Raw genomic sequence first — 19,579 nt, 5'->3', positions numbered from 1 at the left:
TGTCTCAGTAATGCCTGCATCATGCCTATGATCTCCAGTTCAGATACAGCATATCTTTCAGAATGCTCAAAGCAGGTTGAAATAGCTAAGAGTTAATCACTAAAGCAAGTCTCTGCTGAAAATGTTTACCAACCTCTAACCTTAGCAGTATATCTTAGGGCTATCAATGGTTTTCAGAGGAAAACCTTGCTTGAGTTGAAGAGAATGTGGCAAATTCATCAGATTAAAATAAATTAATTAGTAGAAGAATGATCTGAACAGAGCCTCCAAGGTCGTGTGTGTACTATGTAAATCCCAAATAATGCTTTAAATCATATTAATCTTATCTTTAACCATTAACATTTGCTCTGAGAGCCTATCTTAAACAGGACAGAAGCCACTGAGCAGATAGTAAACCTATGTCCTACTCAGTTTAGCTTCCTGGCTTTCAATAATAGGCATATACTCTATGGGGCTGCTAAATAATTATATGCTAATGACTAGAATTAGTTATGGGTACAAAAGAGCTGGAGAACAGTATTTAAGCAGGTTAGAAACTGGCACAATCAATCAAACTACTTAACACCCTACTGCAGGACTGTGATTATGATACCAATTTTAAGCCTGAAGTGTGTATTTATCTGGTTTAGCTACTTTAAGGATATGCGAGGGCACTTATTTTAGTATCTTCAAATGGCTTTATATAAGAATGCATGACTTCAGATGATCAAACTGTTATGGGTAAATAATAAGCTTATGGCAGTTTTATAATACTATCTGTGGATTTATAGGCACAGCCTTTGCTGACTTACAGGCAGAGATGTATTAAAAATAGTTTGAGTTGATTTGGTCCTTTTAGAAATATAGGGGATCATAGTTCTAGGCTAGCCCCTGACATATTGCAGTCAGATACTATGCCAATACCTGCTAAACAAGTTAGTTATATACCTCTTTTATACCCCAGTGAAATTGTGTGGTTAGTGCTGACAATCTCCATACAAAACGAGGTATTGACTGCGCTGAAGCAGTTTGTTGAACACACCCACCACCTCTCCTGATTACTTTATCCTGATTACATAGTTTGTCCAATAAAAGATATCACCCTAAGAAATCCTTGCCTCTTGCATTTCTTGTAGACCACCATAGCTATAACATCACTCTTACACTACCTTCTCAGCTTCAAGCATCTATAGCTCAATCCTAATGTCTTTTCTTATGACAACTTCCTATTCACCTTAGAGGGATGAAGGACACAGAATTCAGTTTTCATTGTACATTATACATTTCCAGTGTTTTAAGTCTATGTCCTTCAACAGATACAGCTTGCTAAGTATGAGACTCTTTCTTTGGATCTATGGCTTTTTATAAAGTCTTCCCAGGCCTTTTCCCAAATGTGGTATTTTGATTATGCAACCACAGATATCTCAGGGGAATTCATTTGCCTTACCACTTTACAGTTAGCATAATAAAATATAGAAAGTGGCATAAATGCTTATGAATGTTCAAATGCATTTGTCATTGTGTGGAAAATTAAGTTTACATTTATATGTAAGTAATTGGCAGGGGATGTAATTTTTCCAGTTTGTACTCACATCTTGAATGGCAATTTATTCCAGTTTAAGAGCCCATGTGATTTACAAGCAATGTAAATCAGTGCTGTTCCCCTGAATAAAATTGTGAAAACATAACTTGACATCAGGCGATCTTACTATTAAAGGGACACTATCAAATTGGAAAACATGTTTCCATATGACAGTTTTGCACCTTCTGTAGTTACCTTTAGTTCAAGATTACTGTGGAAAAAAGCTAGGAAAGAAAATGCACATATTTTTAGTTTGTTTCTCAGCTGTCTGTGCTAAGGCACTGGTCCCCAGATAAAGTCTTTTAGGCTACAATCTTTCAAATATTTACATGCAAGTTTAACTTTGCACATATGTATAGTCCCATTGTTTAAATAATCTTTATGAATATCAACAAAGCAGTAGAAACACTGTACATGGGTATATAAGTTGGTCATTGAAATATATATTTTAATAAATTCATACATATGTATGCATATATTAATAACCAACTTTTAAATTAAGTTAAGAACATAGGACTAGAAAGTGTTTCCTGTTGGTCACTTCAGAAATATTAATTCAAGTTGACAGTGTCCCTTTAACAAGAAAATGGAAGGACTGGATATTAGTTTCGCATTTGAAAATTGTATATGTAACTAGCCTGAACATCCAAGCTGTAGTGGGCCTAGAGATTCTGCTTCTTGCTCAAAAAAATATTAGCTCACTGAAATAGGTTCCTCGTGTGAGTTTTCCCTTTTTGAAAGCATTGCGCTATTCAAATTGTTTTAAAGAGACTTATTCTTTAACTGGTACTCATCTCTGCCAGCCTGTTCTTAACTGTTCGCTATCCCTATCCTGGCCAGTTCTCATTTTTTAAAACTGGCTCCCAGTATTAGAAGCAGGCTAATAAGAATTCCCTAGGTTTATAGCACACAGTGGGTGCATCTACACATGTGGTTTAATGCAAAGTAGCTTATTTTACTGTGCATTAAATGTCACATAAAAAGGTGTGATTATACTAATGTGCAGTAAAATAGGTTAATGCATATTAAGCATCACTTAAATACTGTGCGCATTTGTTATTGTGCATTAAGGCACTGTAACAAGCATTTTTTTAGTGCCTCACATTGGAGGGGACTTTTACATGTGCTCTAGGGGTGGTGGGGCGGTGCTTTAATTAGAGTGGCTTTGAGAGCTGCTCTAATTAAAGTTCAACAGTGTCTCATGTATCAGCATCCCTGCACTTCAAAATGGTGGTGGGAGCACTTGAACTGAAGCTTATTTGATGAGCTTTAGTTCAAGCACCACAACCACCATTTTGAAAAGCAGGGATGCTGATACATGGGATGTGGGGGCTGCTGTAGAGCCACTCTCTAGCAGACTTGATTAACTGAGTCTGCTCTGAAGTGCTATAATTGAAGCACATTGGAGCAGGCTCCATGTTTATGTACAGGCACCCAGAGGTACTACATTTAATGTGCATAAGAAAAAGCACCTTAAGGCACATGTAGATGCTCCCAGTCAGTATGTATCAAAGCCAAAAGAAAATTATTATCCATAGCTAGGCATAACTAGAAATTCTCATTGGGGTGAGATGTATTGGCTTTGATCACATGTCAGCCACAAACTTTGGAAAGTTTCAGACTCTCTCTAGTTTTGGAATGTAAAAGCCAACAAGTGTTCTACTATTACAAAGTCACATGAGGACTCATTCATATATTAAGAATACTGCTTTAAGAGAAGCACAGGAAGAACTTTTTATTTCCTCAGATATTCCAGCTGTTTTATTCAGTCCTTTTTGCAGCCTCTTTTTCTTTTCATTGATGATGCCTACCTACTAAGTCACCATGCTCAGCTGCAACGCCCTCAAGCACCCAGAACAGTTTGATTATCTGAAGTCATGCATTCTTATATAAAGCCATTTGAAGCCACAGCGGTGCTGGGTCTAGAAGCTGCAGCGTTTCCTGCCTATGCAGGGGGTCGGACTCGATGATCTATTGAGGTCCCTTCCGACCCTAGTATCTATGAATCTAACCACATTATGCTACTTCACTCCAAGTACCACTTAATTGGAAGCGGTGGAGCCACATCCAGATTTCAACAGGGGTGCAGTAATTTGTTTGAGAAAGGTTCATTAGCTCCATTACTCAGCAGTCCTAATTAGCCTACCCCTAATCCTGAGCATATGTAACAGTGGCTTTGGAAGCAGCCTTCTCAGAGCAACACATCATTCCTGTGGCTGTTGCTGGTGAGTTTACCATGTGGTTATGGTCAGTGTTACTTTTTCACTTTAAGTTCAGGCCTTTTTATTTTTGTGTATTGCATCCTCCTTCTGTTTCTACCTTATATCTCTCTACAAAGCTCCTGTTCCTACCTTCTGTATTGCTATAACATTCAGTTCTTGCCCTTTGGTTTGGGGATTCTTCCTTTATTTTTCTTTCCTGGACAGCTGGTTAATCTAGCTGTATTTTTTCCTGAAAAAAATTGGGAAAACTCCTTAGTTCTGTTTGCAGTTCAGACAATTGCATCCCTCTAAGCCTGGGAATATTCTGCTGTTCCCTTTGTAGGTCACCCTTTGTGACAGGCCTGAATACATCCATTAGGATTGCAGTAAAGAAAACGTTTGATTTTGTGCCACCATGCTGACAGAACATGGCAGCTTTGTAAGTACAAGAACCAGTGTTAATTAGATAGAGGAAAGAGAAAGTCAAAGGGGATGGGGAGAAGAGTGCCACATGAGACACACTTAGTGTTGTCAGGGGAACAGTGATTTTTTTTTTTTTTCCAGTGAATGTTTTTCCAACATTTTGCTGGTGGTTTTTCAGCTTTTGCTGGTGGTTTTTTTTTTTTTTTTCAACATTGAGAAATTTAATTGTGGTTGTTGAGCTGAATAGTGTACAGTGATATTTTTTTTCCATGAATCCATATGTGGAAACATAGAATCAGGGTTCTAAGTAGACTTAGGCACCTGCATGTGATCCTCTTCCATCCTGCTCAGCTCTGAAAAATTGTCAATGCACCTTGCTTTTGTAACATGCCATTTTCTTGGTTGTAAAAAACAGCAACTGGGAAGTGAATCCATCCACCCATTGTGCAAACTGGGACTTGAACAGGATGGAACAAAATCACACTTAGGCACCTACATCCATATAGGCACCTAATGGCTAGAATAGGACCTGCCCCAGAGAACATTCACTTTTTCAACAGCATAGGATGTGTGCTAAATACAGCTGCAGAACATTACTGAAGCAACTGTTTCCACTCACTCTGTGGTATCTATGCCCAGGCATGGGGGTGTTACACTAAGATAACAAAGTGTTTAGTGATTTTGTGGTTTCCCTTTTCCTATTTATAAGGTAATATCCTATGCTAATTCACTGGATGTATTAGAAACCCAGGAAGAATATGTCTTCATCTAGACTTCTGTCTGTGCATCTTTGCATGTAAAAGTAAACTACTTTTATTTTAAAATTTTGGCTTTGAACCAGGGGATTTGCCATTGCAAGTAAATGACTGGTATTGCACTGCATAAGTGTGCCATTAGACGAAGTGGAAAAAGGCAGGAAGTTGGTAGAGAATAAGGTCACAACAGAGCAAAGGCAGGACCTGAGTACTATCTGGCAGTAAAAAAAACCCCCTAATTTGATGAGCTGACAGCAATATAAACCCTTTTAATAATCAGTCAGATTCAAACTTTGCTGTTCCTTTCTCTAGTCATTAGTTCCAATTCACAGAGAGTTCCTGTTCCCCCGAGCACTACTGGGAATAGCAAGGAATAATGGCCATAAATTGATGGAGAGTAGATTCAGGCTAGACATCAGGAGGCACTACTTCACAGTGAGGGCAGCTAGGATCTGGAACCAACTTCCAAGGGAAGTGGTACTGGCTCTTACCCTGGGGGTCTTTAAAAGGAGGCTAGACATTCACCTTGCCGGGATATTTGACCCCAGTACTCTTTCCTGCCCATGGCAGGGGGGCAGACTTAATGATCTGCGCAGGTGCCTTCTGACCCTACCAACTATGAACTCTATTAATTTCATAATGTATTATTACGTTATCATTAGCTCTCATGTTTCTACAGGCTTCTGAAACATTTTATGACCCAATTCAGTTCTGGTATGAAAGGGTGCAACTCCTGATTTTGAGGTATATTTTATTATACACTGTCCCAATCGGTTCTTAAATACAAAGCTGGCCAACTGAGAACTAATATGAAGTAAAAGGCTCCTCAGTTATAACTGCTTCATCTAGGTTGTTTTCACATTAAGACGAAGCCTATTGGCACAAAGCTATCTTTAAAATTAAGTGCCAGATAAGAGACAGATGTTTTGATCTAAGACAACTTCAGAGGAGAAAAGAATCTGATATAGTATGAAAATGTTGTGATCTTCATGGTATAGGAACTCATATCCTGTATCTTGCTTATATCATTTGTAGACTGACACTGCAGCCTCCATTCAAACCTGTAAAAGTTCTGCCTCTTTCACATTTTAGTTCTCTGAATTCCTGAGGTATCCCAGTGGAAGACATTTGAGAGAGTGGAATTCACAATATATATACACATCATTTACATTATATTACTTTACCCTTACCTAGAACCTTTCAGCTAAGGATTACAAAGTTCCTTGCAAGTATTAATTAATTTCTCCTTCCAACAACCCTATGAAAGTTATTAATATTCCCTAGGAGAAGCCAGGGTCTAAGAAGGAAGTATGAGGGATGCTTTGTTTGTAATCCCAGTCTGCCTCCCACTCATCATTTGTCTTTAAATGTATCACTTCACATTAGTGTCTCAATTTCTCCATAGGTAAAATGGTGATAAAGCTTAATTAAATAATGCATAAAGATAATATTAAGAAAATTAGTTAAGTTTTCTACACAGCTTTGAACACTAAGGGCATGTCCAGATGTACATGGACATTTGGTTCCCTGGGGACAAGTAGCAGCATTGCACCTTGCGCAGCTGCTACTTGTCCCCAGGGAATGTCCGTGTCGCACATGCTTTGGTGCACAGCAAGTTGCCCTGGGTGGGGTTGCCCCAGGTTGCACTGGGCTGGCCCCAGCAGCCTTACCTGGGACCTTAGGGAGCTTCTGTGGCTGCAGGCATGGCAATTCTGGTGCATGGAGCCTGGCTAGCAGCCGCAGCGTTGCACCAGAATTGTAAAAAAAATTTTCCATGGTTTTTTTGTTTGTTTGTTTGTTTGTTTGGGGTTTTTTGACCCCTGGATATCCAGGGGTCCAATAAAACAAGCAGTGATCCAATCCAAATATCCTGTTTTGTGTATAGATGAAGTGCAAAAATGGTTAAGCCCAGATATAGGCGATGCTTAGGGGGTACACCCCCTGCAAAATGTGCTGCCAATGCTACCGGCATTGTCTGGGTGGTCACTGGCCACCACTTGGCACTCACCACTCCGCCCCATCTGCCGACACCTCCATGGCTGCCAGCGGGAGCTCCCTGCTCACTGCCACCATGGCCCCAGCACTGCTGCTGCTGCCGCCACCTGTGGGCGGTCACCGTGCCCCTCCAGCCTCCAAGGCTGCACAGCGTTCATCAGCCCAGATCTTTAAAATTACTTAGATACCTTACTCCTATCAAAGTTAATGGGAGTTTGGAACTAAAATAATTTTTAAGAATCTCAGCTTAAGGTCCAGATCCATACAAGTGCTCAGGTGCAGCCTTTATTAGCTTTCTCAAGCTGTCACAGCATGTCAGTGGCAGAAGTAGAAGCAGACTGGGAAATCATTACACCCAGTATCATGCTCTTACCCCTAAATTATATCCCGTCCCAGTCCTCTCAGTCTTATCACATGATCTTTCTGTGCTGTTAATAATGTGGTTTGTTTGAAACGTAACTCTTACAAAGTGTTTTCTTCCTTGGTTGTCCTTCTTTGAAGGAGACCACTGTCCATCCCCAGAAGTTGAAAGATGGACATCTAGACTCTCCAATTCTTAATTTTCTTAACTTTTAAGTAGGTTTTAGTCAGGCCCCACTGCTCCCAGCTCTCTTTATAACATTAATTTATTGTTCCAAATCAAAGATGGCAAGAGGAAAATTGCTTAGGTGGTGTCTTAACACATTAAGCCTTGAGACCTGCTGCCACTAAACCCAGCAGCAAAACTCCCATTGTTATTCATTTAGTGCTAATGTCATTCTCTATGCTGCACAGCAAAAAAACATAAAGAATGTCACGCTACCTAGAGATCTTAAAATGGGAATGTTGTTAGGCCATAAAACTGCTAGAGGCCAAGGTCTTTTGATTCCATATTTGAATCTCTTTAAAAGTGGGATCAATCTCTCTTTCTTTGAAGAGATGCACTTATTTTAACCATTTTTCACTGCATGGGAAATTTCACTTTCAGACCTTTTTCTGACTTTGTAAACACATCCTTTGTGTGCCACTTTGTTCTGAATGAATGGGGAGAAAGAAGGAATTTTTCATTCTGAATGTATTGTGTTCTTTTATCAAACTTCCCCTTTCCTTTTATCCAGTGTTTCCCTAGGAGTTCCTGAAGGCAAAATCTTCATTCTGCCAGAGTTAAGTAAGCAAATGTACTTTGGCTAAACTTGGTTCTAACCTTAAGAATTTTGAGCTGCAACTAGAGATTTGTTCTCAAAGCTAAACAGTCACTTTTGCTTTTAATAAGTAGGTCGTACAACCAGAAAGTTTGCCTCTAGCTACCTTTCTAAAAACAACAACAAAATTGACTAAGTCTGTATAAAGCTTTTTATTTCTTAGAATTCCAGATTGCCCATTTCTTAATATATTACAAAATGAAGCTTTCTGTGGTCTTTATTTAAAATAATTCTGGCAAGGAGAGCATAAATTACATTTAACAGTGAATCTAAATAACTGGCAAAACTGATGTAATGAAAACCAGCGCAATACAGAAACAAGCAGGAAGACCAGGATGCTAATAGATGCCTTGTGTCCTAACCAAACATTCTTTTATTATACCAGAATATAGAATGAGATTTTTGCATCAGCAGCAGGATAATCAATATCATTCATAAAACAAGCAGTGATCCAGTCCAAATTTCATGTTACTTGTTAGGCTGGTATTCCATCATAGAGGTAACAGCTCATTTATCTGTATAGTTTTATTTGCATTCAAATATCACAACTTAATTTTTTTCACCAGTATGCATCAGTTTTGTGACTGACTCTCATGACTAGGGTTCTCATGAGTCCCTTTCTTTTTGGAAGACCTGTTTTTTGCATTCTTCCAGAGGTAGCAAGCATCAGTACTTTTGGTGGGCTTTTCCCCAGTGTTAAATAGATTTTAAATCACACGATGATAAAATAGGACTGAGTATAAAATCTGTGTGCAGACATGTCCAAATAAACCTCAAGTAAATGATGCAGGGAATTATGGGGGAATTCAAGCTGACTGAGTTCCTGGAAAGGTCAATGTCACAGCTCATCCACGTTCTTTATTCCAGTCCATTGGCTAAAATGGCAGCTGTGGCCTGCTGTGAGTCTCTTCCATGGAGTTTTATAGCTGTTGGATCCACATAATTATATATACTGTGCCAATATGATGCTCCGCCCTCTGTATGTCCCTCTATCTGCACAGAACATGAGAAAATCACATAGTCAACCTCTGCCAGCTGGAGAAAACATAGAACTCTTTCCACGCCCAGTCCTTGGCCACCTTAGTCATAGTTATTAATATGGTAAGCTGAAAATTGTTTGAAGATAGTTACATGATAGCAGTATCACAGTGACAGGAACTGTAGAGGATAGTACCATAACATTACAAGGATTCCCTAGACAAAGCACTTTTAGAGAGTAGGGGTGGGATGTTCTAAATTACTCAGCATTGGCCTAGCTCTTCTCCATTTAAAATAAGTTGAGCCATTGACTTTGTTGACAGTTAGGTAAGTACTGAGCTTTTAAAAAATCTTACCCTAGATGTCATTGTTTTAATAATAACCACTGTATGCTCATCCATTGAAATTGCCACTGTTTCAGTGCATAACAAGAGGAACCTACTACAGCCTTTACACTGAGAGGTCCATGGAGCATGACTGGAAAAATGCATTCACTGAAATCTGGAGGTATGACTTAAGTTTGTATAGACATATCTTTAAGGGTATTACTACACAATACACTTAGAACATGCTAACTGCATTTACAATGCTAGTGTCCAAACATTCAAGCACTAAAGCATGTGGTAAGTGATATTGTAGCATAGTGAAGTTTGGCCTTTTCTGGAGAGAACAATCTGCAGCATGTATTACCTAATATATGTTGAGCTAACATTGGACTACTCCAAGTAGGCAATATGATCAGGAGACTCCAGTGTGATGCCAAGAGTGCTGGGACTAACAGCTTTGTTGGGTTCCCAGCCTCCTTACTGCACTGGAGCCTTGAACCATCAAGGCTTTGGTGTGGTGCTGGGGAGAGCCCAACAAAGCTGTTTTTTACTCATAAATTAATCATAAGACATACAGAGATCTAAAAAAAATAATAAAATGTGTATAGAAATCCCAGCCTCCATTGTCTCTCTAAGTTTTGTCCAGTTCTTTCAAGAGTCCTGTGTCCTTTCTGCCACTTAGGCTAAGAACAGACATTCAAAAAGTACAATGTAGAATTGATCAAATCTATGTACATTTCTCTGAACTGTGTAGACTGGATTGGAAGTGAACAGAACTCCTGTTTGGTCTTCACTTGAGGGAGACAGGAAAATGCCTGCACTAGCTGAGGCCAGAAAGCAGGCTGTACTCCCGCACACTTCCCATCATGGCTATCAGACACACACCTCTCCCCATTTCCTTGTCATCTGCCAGGCAGCCAGCGGAGGGAGGTGTGCTCACCCCTGCTGGGTACATCCCTGGGCTTTGTCCATGGTGGGGAGCATGGGGATCCACCCTAGGCAGGACAGTGGCAGGTGGGTTTGGGGGCTCACAAGCTGCTGGGGGTGGGTGGGGGGTATAGAATTTGGCCAGGGATTAGGTACTGGCTCTGGGAGGAGGAAATCCTGCAAGCCCTTCCTGAAGCCACTCCAGAGCAAGGTCCCAGGGCTCAGGACAGGGAAAGGACACTCTGTGCCCTACTGATCCAGCCAGGAATGCGGGGTGCACCACTGGTGCCACCTTCCCCCCAGCAGCTCATGAATCCTGCTCCCCACACCCTACTACCTCTGTTCTGCCTGTACCTGACAGCCAGAGAGCTTGGGCAAAGCCACTTGGCTCAAGGAGATGACTCATGGCTCCCTGCAAAGAAGGGTTAGCAGGGATCCCATACAGGTAACTGGGATACCAGCAAACAGCAACCTACCTTGATTTGTGAACCTGGCACTGACATTCGATAGACTGCTCTAACCTAGGTTGAGTAAGTCTGATTCTATATAGATCCAGGTCTATCTTAGACTGGGAACCACCATTTTTAAAGCAGCCTATATGCCCCAAGCTTCTGTTTTGTTGCAGGTATAGATCAGCTTCCTACCACCTAAACCAGAAAAAGTGTAATGTCTGCACCTGGCCTTATTGTTCTACCAGGAAAGAGTCAGTCATTATTTATGACTTTCTGTTTATGCTAAAGTGATGTTGAGACAGGATCTGTGAGATGTTTGACCAGTCTTTGCTACCTGATAGCTGATTCAATACACACTGAGTTAGGATTATATAGAGTTCATAACATCAATCAGAATTTTGAAGCTTTATGTAGACAGAATTCCTAAATGGTTCAACTACTATTGACATTCAGAGGACTTGATTCATATCCCACTGGAATTGCTTGGAGTCCTTCCAGTAACTAAAGTATTAAAAGATCACACTAAATAACTGAAATAAATATCAGTATTTTTCAGCCTAAATGTTTAAAATCAACAAACCCAATCATTATCATTACTCTTTAATTCAGTGCAATGAATGGTTATCTGTAATTTTGATTTCAGCATTGTCAATCCATTCTAATATACTACTTTGTCTTTAAAGGGTTAAAACTTTTATTGATGATACTGTTTCACTTTCAATGAAACACTCAGGCTTTCTGTTTATTTATTTGATTCCTTTTCCTTATCTGCAAAGATCAGTAAATATGTGCATCTCTGAACTCTTAATGCTGACCGTTTTCAATATGAAATCGCATAGAGCATCAGATAAATAGAAATGCTTCTTTCAAATGAGTCAATCATCAAATATTAGTTGACTTTGCTATATATTTATTAGGCTGTTAAAGTTTTTTTAAAATCTATTCCTGGCTATGGCACTTTGTCAAGAGTGAATGTAATTTTGGCAGGATGGAGCATCTCCAATTGCATTTGGAAATTTGTCTACTTCTTTAATAGTGTACTGTCTACTGTGTCAATTTTGGGGAAACTTAATTTCCTATTGCTGACAATGTTGGCAGAATACTTTTTCATTTCCAAGTATCTTGTAATTTAGATGTTAGGCATTTGACCTAATTTTTTCAGGTAATTAACGCTTAAAGTAGTTTGCCAGGAATTGGTAATTTTATAGAGGCAGAGCATATCCATTTATAAAATAGGCAAGAGGGAGGGTGTGTTCTAATCTACTGTTAGCTTCTTGGAACCTTGTGAATGGATATCTATAACTGCACTATTCAGAATTACATGGCCATGTTACTGTCCTTTGCATCTAAATCTTTATTAAAGGCCTGGAGGAAAAAAAAAGCATTTCTAGCATTATTAGCATTTTAAGACACTGAGCGTCACTGTGAGCCCTACAAATGTTGATCCGCTTAGTGCTAGCATGGAGTTCGGAGCAGTCACACCTTCAACATCTGTGAAGAGTGGCCAAACCTTAATGGAACAGGAGCTGGGTTGCGCAGATCAATCCTGCCCTAGAGTGGCATTTGAGCTGCATAATAAGTGCTTCAAACCACATTAAAGTGTTAATATGCAGACAATCCAGGGGTTAAGAGATCTAGGTACCACCCATTATTACTGTGTAATAAGGCCCTAACTTTGCTGACAGATAATAAATACTGACATGCTTAATAATAAAAAAAAAAGTCTGGTAACAAGAATTCTTTATAGTAATAGATAAAATATGCATCAGAATTAAAAACTCTGCAATACTGTCTCGTATTAATTTGCGCCTAAGATGGTCTATATATTGTCTTGTATTAGGGTCCATTCCTGTTGCCATTTGAGTTGATAAAAGTTTTGCTTCAGATTGCAGTGTCAAACCCTTGTTCCTACATTATACACCTCTGTTCCATACTAAGGTCCTAAGAAGACAAGTAAGTGAATTTCAAACTGAAATTAATTTTGTGGAATTGAAATTTTCTTCTTAAGTCAAACCTTTTCAACATTCCAAAACGGAAGAACTACATATTTTAAGTAAGCTAATGTACACATAAAAAAGGAATTGGATTATTTTCTCTTAGACGGTATGAATGTAAGGCTGAAAGACTATCTTTAGATCTCCAGTGACAGTAACACACTAGCATGATTGCTTAAACTACAAAGGCACCAGCAGGAACACTCATAATGAACAGCATTTTGAATATGCTGAAAGAAGAAAAGTGAAAAATGATATAGAGACAAGAGAAATGAAATAAAAATGACAGAAAGCTGGAGACAAACTGGAGGAAAAAAGTGTAGCACTGGAATTAAAAAAGGAATACCTGGTAGGTTAGGAGCTCATGTCCCTCTGAAAGTCACTGAAGTCTGTGCTGTTAAATACGTAAGCATCTTTGAAATATCTCCCTTGAGAGATCGTGCTTGAGGAACAAAACAGAAACCAGAACGGAGACGTGGCTGTGCATAGGGCCGGATTGTCCTGCTTCAACGACACTTGTGGGGCAGAGCTAAGTGAATAAGAAAGCTTGGTGATGAACTCCAGGAGTTCTCTCTATGATGTATGTAGAAGCGGCAAGGGCTGTCCCCAGTGACCCTGCTGAAAAAGCAGTGATTTTTCTTTAAGAAACATATGGATCTCTACTTCTATCTTATCTCTGTACTCCTGATTGCTCATCCACTTATCTCTGGCAGTTCAGGTTCAATGGACTAGCTGTGGGTGCCTCCAAAAACCTTCACTGAAAGGTTCCCAATTCTTAGTTTCCTCTCTCAGCTGAGTACCCTAAACTATTAACCCACACAGTTATGCCTACACTTGTTCATTCTTTTTCCTTGACCCAATGAAAATGTAATTATTCCTTGTAAGTTTGACCATCATTAATCAGAGGGATCAAGCAGGTCCCCTACCCCAGACATCCTCATGAAAGATGTGGGTTAAAATTTCCTCAGTCAAATGATGGAATTGAAACCAGGGTCCTCACATTCAGATAGGTGCTCTAACCTCTGTGCTATGAATGATCATCACCTCTGGTCAGATTTGGGGAAGAATCCTATCTATTACAACCACTCTCACAACAGGTACTTTATTTAGGTCCTGCAGAAGAGGTAGATGGGGGATCACCTAGTTTACAAATATTGATGGGGCTCAAGTACACCTAAGTGCATTAGGGTATGCTTATTAGCTGGCCTTCAGGTGACCAGGGTCCGCTAATGCCATTAACTTAGTCAAGTGTCTGTTTCACATGCTTCCAGGTTAGACAGCTGTTGAGTAGGGAATTGAGAATCTGAGTATTCAATCATGCTCAGCACTGAGGTCCTTTTAGGGTTATATCCCAGTGTTAATAAAAATATAATCCAGCTCCAATTCCACATCCTTACCCCAGTTCCCCCCAGTTTGGAGATTAGGTTAAATATGCAGGAGGACAGCAGAACAATACAGCTGTTGAGATAGACTTTTTACACTGAGGGGCTTATGCACCACAAGGTCCTGGGACATTCACCAGGATATTCTGGCTTTCCAAGCAAATCTGACAGTTGTCTAGTGTCAATAGACACTAGGATACCTGCAGTTTGGAATAGCATTGCCATATTTAAAAAATAGTGACAACCTGTGATGTGGTAAAAACTCTGTTGATTTCATAGAAAGGTATGATCATGGCCATTCTGCATGCTGTTATATTCCTAGCATTTCTGGGCATGATCAAGACCTTTTTGCAGTTTGTCTTTCTTTTGACTTCAAAAAACTCCCTGGCTTGGAGTCCCTACAAATCTAAATGATTTGACTTGGGCAGTAAACCTCTTTATTTTAATGCTGTGTGCTTATTATGCGGATGCATTGTGTAAGCCAGATGAGCCTAATAGTTAGGGGAAATAGTTCACAGTGCCCATTTTTGTCAGTAACCCTCTTCAAATTTGATGATCAGATTTTAATGAACTAGAAAACCCCCAGCTGGAGAAATTTTTTAAAGTAAAGCAGAAAATACTTTTTCAGCATTTTTGAGGTTATTTCTACTTATTTCTCTTTCTGTGTAAAACTGTCCAATTTCAAATTTCTCCACAAGTCTGAATGCCTTCCTGTGAGAGGGAATTAGGGCAACTCAAGTCATGATTATTGAGATGGCTCATTGCAGAATTAGAGGCAAAACTGACAATTGAGTACAGGCTGCAAGTGGGAGAAAGGTCTCTTATACATCCAATACATTTTTAAAAGCTACCATGAGTGATGAAATGTGTGTAAAAGATCTAATCAGAAAATATTGGGACTGTCTGAGGCTGCTTTAATGAATGATTGTCCCATTATTGCTCTTCCCCCAAAGATTTTTAAAGCATGGATGCCCTAAAAAGTTACAGGTAAGCAAAGAAAGGTTGATTTTTCATCTTGTATCAACTACTCTGCGGTGATGACCATATGCACATTCTTACTCCATGGTGGAGCTTAGCCCTCATTCATTAAGGTTTCATTTACTATGGTATGAACAAAGGCAGTTACCATACAGAAAAAAGATAAGTACAACAGTCCCATTATCCTTCACCTTGCACTAATTTGTTCATACATCCATACTCTTTGGTGTGTTAGCAAATATCTATCCATCTATCTATCTATGCAAAATAATGGTCTGTGTTCTGGGAACCTCAAATCATAATATCCCTTATCAATATAGCTAACATGCAATCAATCCTACCATCCATAAGCTTAACAGACATATCATCTCCATTGTGAGGTTTTGCCTGAATAAAGACCAGATTCTATCCTTGGACCCACTAGGGACAGAAGTTACACATAAACCAGTTTAAGTGATCAGAAACTGGTTTAGACCTGTAATAGAACAGAAGTTCAGTGCACATAAACCAGTTTCAAAATGGCTGAAACCAGTTTAAGATAATCCTGGTTGAATGTAGTACCAGACCTAACTGATTTGGGTCAAACCAGTTTATGAAACTTCTGTCCCAGAACCATTCCTGGTTCAAGTTAAATCACAGTCCCCCAGCATCCTTGCATGCTTTGCAGCCCTGGGCTGGGCTATGCTGTCTGCTCCAGAGACCAGGGCTAGTCCCACCCCTCTGCTTCCTAGCTGGAGCAGTGAGGGCTGGCTGCCAAGTGGGTGGGGAGACAAGTCCGGCTGGGGATGCAGCCCAGTCTATGGGGCTGACCTATGGGTTGCAGCATTGTTCAGAATCTCTTCAGACTCCAAAGGCAGCTGGATATAGTACTAGCCACATCATTCCCTTGTATGCCATTGGCTACAAATACTGGTGTGCCTTACCCACACCATCATGATAGGCCATCTAGGCTCAAGTAGACTTTTGATTTTCTTTTACAATACTGTAGCTTTTTTCCCCACTAGGACAGCCCTGTTAGAGCTCCCTTAGGTGGACACTCCTAGACAGCTGATTTGGGTTCCATGTCACTGGACCCATATACTCTTAGCTTCATCTCTGCCTAAAAACCTTTTGTCCCTTGGAATCTCTGCCATATTTCTTGGGATCTCTATCTGCTTCCCATTTTGGAAATGGGCCCTCTCTGCTTCGTCCCCAGGAACACTGCTGAGCCCCTCTATAATACCAGTGTCTTACACACACATGTTCTCTCAGGACTTCCGCTTTGTGGAACTCTGGGTCCACAGGTTTACACTTGAGAGACACATGATCAGGACCAGATTAATGCATAGACAAACTAGCCACATGCCCAGGGCCCTGGGCCCAGTTGTGCTTATTTTACGTATTATACTTTTTTCACTCAATAATTCATATAAAAAAATCATCTTCAGCTGGGGGTCTATGAGTTTGTTTGCCCAAGGCCAACTAAAGGGTTAATTCAGCTCTGCACATGATCACTGCATACACAGACTTTATACAGCTGCTTTTGATTTAGATAACATGCAGAATATACAGATCTAACAAAACACCAAACTCTACCAGCATTTCTACACCTTCATTGTCTTACTATTTTAGAATACTATTTAGCCCAGGGTGGTATCCTCTGGAGTGTCCAAGATATTTCTCCTATGGTACATCATTTGTCTTATGAATTGTGGAACTTTCCTCTCCTACTCTAGTTTGGCTTGCATGGATCAAGCTGGTTCCATAACTAAACCAACCCCCTGCCCTTTCCTGAAAAACCATTCCTGTACAGATCTGAGAATGTCCCTGAGCCACTTCAGGCTCTAATGGATTTTACAAATTCCACTCTCCATTTCTTGCAGAACAACCTTCTCCCATCTTCATCCAAGCCATTATTGCTTCCACCTGAAGAGATGATCTCCAAGATTTAATTGTCAGCTATTGGCTCTGGTCAGACAGATCTGACAGCTGATAGTGGATTCAACCTATGCCAAGCAACTGATGATACAATTTATTTTCATAACTTTAATCAGAATTTGCACTTTGTACATAATTTTATTAGACCAGCTGCACCACTGGGATAGTGTTAGACAAGCTTTTGAAAACAAGAGCTTCTTCATCAGGTCTGAACAGTAAAAGTCAACACACCAAAGTCCTTCTACTCCTCATGAAAAAGGTTTTGCTTTCAAAAGCTTTTCTAACTCTACCCAGCTATGCAGTTTGTCCACTAAACTATATAACCCTAAGAAATCCTTGTCTCTTGCATAATTCCTGGATCATACTTTTACACAGACTTTGTTATGCCCAAATTTGTTATACTCAGTAGAAGGTGACAGGACCAAGAAGCATCATGTGTGAGCCATGGGTGGTCAAGTCTGGGGGTCACCTCAGGGTCAGGAGAAGTCAGGAAGCCAGAATCCAGGAAATCTGTCCAGGGAACCAAGTCAGGGATCCAGAGGGTCTGGGAGAGCACAAGGTCAAGAAGCTAGTTGGGTCAGGGGTCCAGGAAGTCAGGCCAGAGCTGGATCAGGTACACAGAAGGTCATGAAGAGACCAAGGTCAAGTACGAAAGGAATCCATCAGTCAGCAGCAGTACAAGCAAAGCATGCAGCAGTCTAGGTACGAAACTGTAACTTGTTGCCCAGATTTTTCCTTTTCCAGGTCAGGTTTATATTGGAAGGAGTGAGGGGTCGGCTGTCCCTGGCTGACCACTCCAGTGGCAGGGAATAGACATGTGGCTAGGCCCAGCTGGAAGGTTCTGGCTACCTGTATCCACCTTAATCCTCTCCTGAGGAGGTAGCAGACCAGAATGAGTAACTTGACTACATGTACTGAGGCCCCAGATTCAAGGCCATGCCTAATAAAGACTGTCTGGTCCCAGGATTTTAGGTTGAGCCTTTCTAATGTCTCTTACAATTGGTGGACTCAGATAATTATCCTTAAAATTGTCTTTCAGCTAATATTATTATAGTTGTATTATAGTTGTAATTATAATGCCACAGCTCCAATATGTGAATATATGTAATCTTTTCTCCACTCCCCCATAAGAACAGTACTATATGAAATGAGCATACAATGCCTATTGATACATCTGCCTAGTGACTCTTCTTAATACTCCCACGAGGTACTCATTGTACAAAAGATTCCTTTTAAGTGGAGCTTTGACTAAAGTGAAGTAAAGAGTAGTTAATGACCCAAAACGGAGAAATATACATTTTTGTCTATGTTCAGCAATTATAACACAACTAGACAAGGGAAAAGAAATGCACATCACACATTGCTCATATTAAAAATGCTAGATAGTAAAGACTAAGGTCGTGCAGGCCCATATGTCCATAACGCCATCAGCATTTTATTACTTAATTTGATATTCAAGATCTTTTGCTCAATCAGATAAAAAAATAGGAAGGTAGTAGTTAAATTATTTAAGAGCTTTGTTGCGGCTTTCAAAGACAGCATACTCTGAGGCAGGAATAACCTAGTAGCTCTATTCACTTAAAAAAATTCTAGTCTTCCAGTTAGTAATGCTGGGAGCTTTTTGTTCCTCAACTGTCAGAAGATCTGGTATAATCTTTCTATCCATATAATTTGAAATATGGATTTTATATTTGTTTCTAAGGCAACGGCTACATAATACACATTAGTTATTTTGGAAAGAGGAAAAAAATAAAGGAAATTGTAGATGTTTAGTTAGGTCAATAGGCTATTTTATAAAGGGAGAATTAGCAATTTTTTCAGTAGTGATTGAAATAAAGCAGGTGGTCTAGAATGACTTGAAGACCAACTCTTTGCCAGAGTGCAGCCCCATTTGTAACCCAGGCTGAATACTTTATCTCCCATAACTCCATGATGAGAATGAACACTGTTTCCCTCAAAGCCAAAGTAAATAATACCACTTGATACCACCGCTCTTGAGGTTCTTTTTCTTCTTAACAATTCTGAAGTAAAAATCTTAAAATAAATTGAAACCAGTAGAATAGGGTATAGAATATCAAGTTTTCACTCAGTCCAAAGAATCTCCATATTCACCCTCTGGGGAAGAATTAGTGTTTACAAAGTGTACAGTATGGAGCTGGGGATCTGATTGGATGGGCACAATACAAATAATAACAGTCCTTGGAGGCTGAAAAAATAGCTACACTAAAATCAATGGCAAATCTCCCATTAACTTCAACAAGGTCAGAATTTTAGCCTAAAATTGTTGCGTCAGTTGCATGAGCTTTCTAATGCTGACAAATGTCAAACTGCCTTTAGAAGAAAAAAAATGCTCAGAGTGCACAAGGATACAAGGGGGATGATCTAATCTGGCAGTTGGAATACCAAAGTCAGTTTACAAAGTGCCTTTAGCAGAGAAATAGGTCTGTTCTAGTCAGTGATAGGTTGCTTTTTTAATTCAGGTCTCTTTCCACAATAGAAATAATTAAAA

This window comes from Alligator mississippiensis, chromosome 4 (genome assembly GCF_030867095.1).
Source record: "Alligator mississippiensis isolate rAllMis1 chromosome 4, rAllMis1, whole genome shotgun sequence".
Lineage (NCBI taxonomy): Eukaryota > Metazoa > Chordata > Crocodylia > Alligatoridae > Alligator > Alligator mississippiensis.
Note: the sequence above shows the minus strand (reverse complement) of the source record.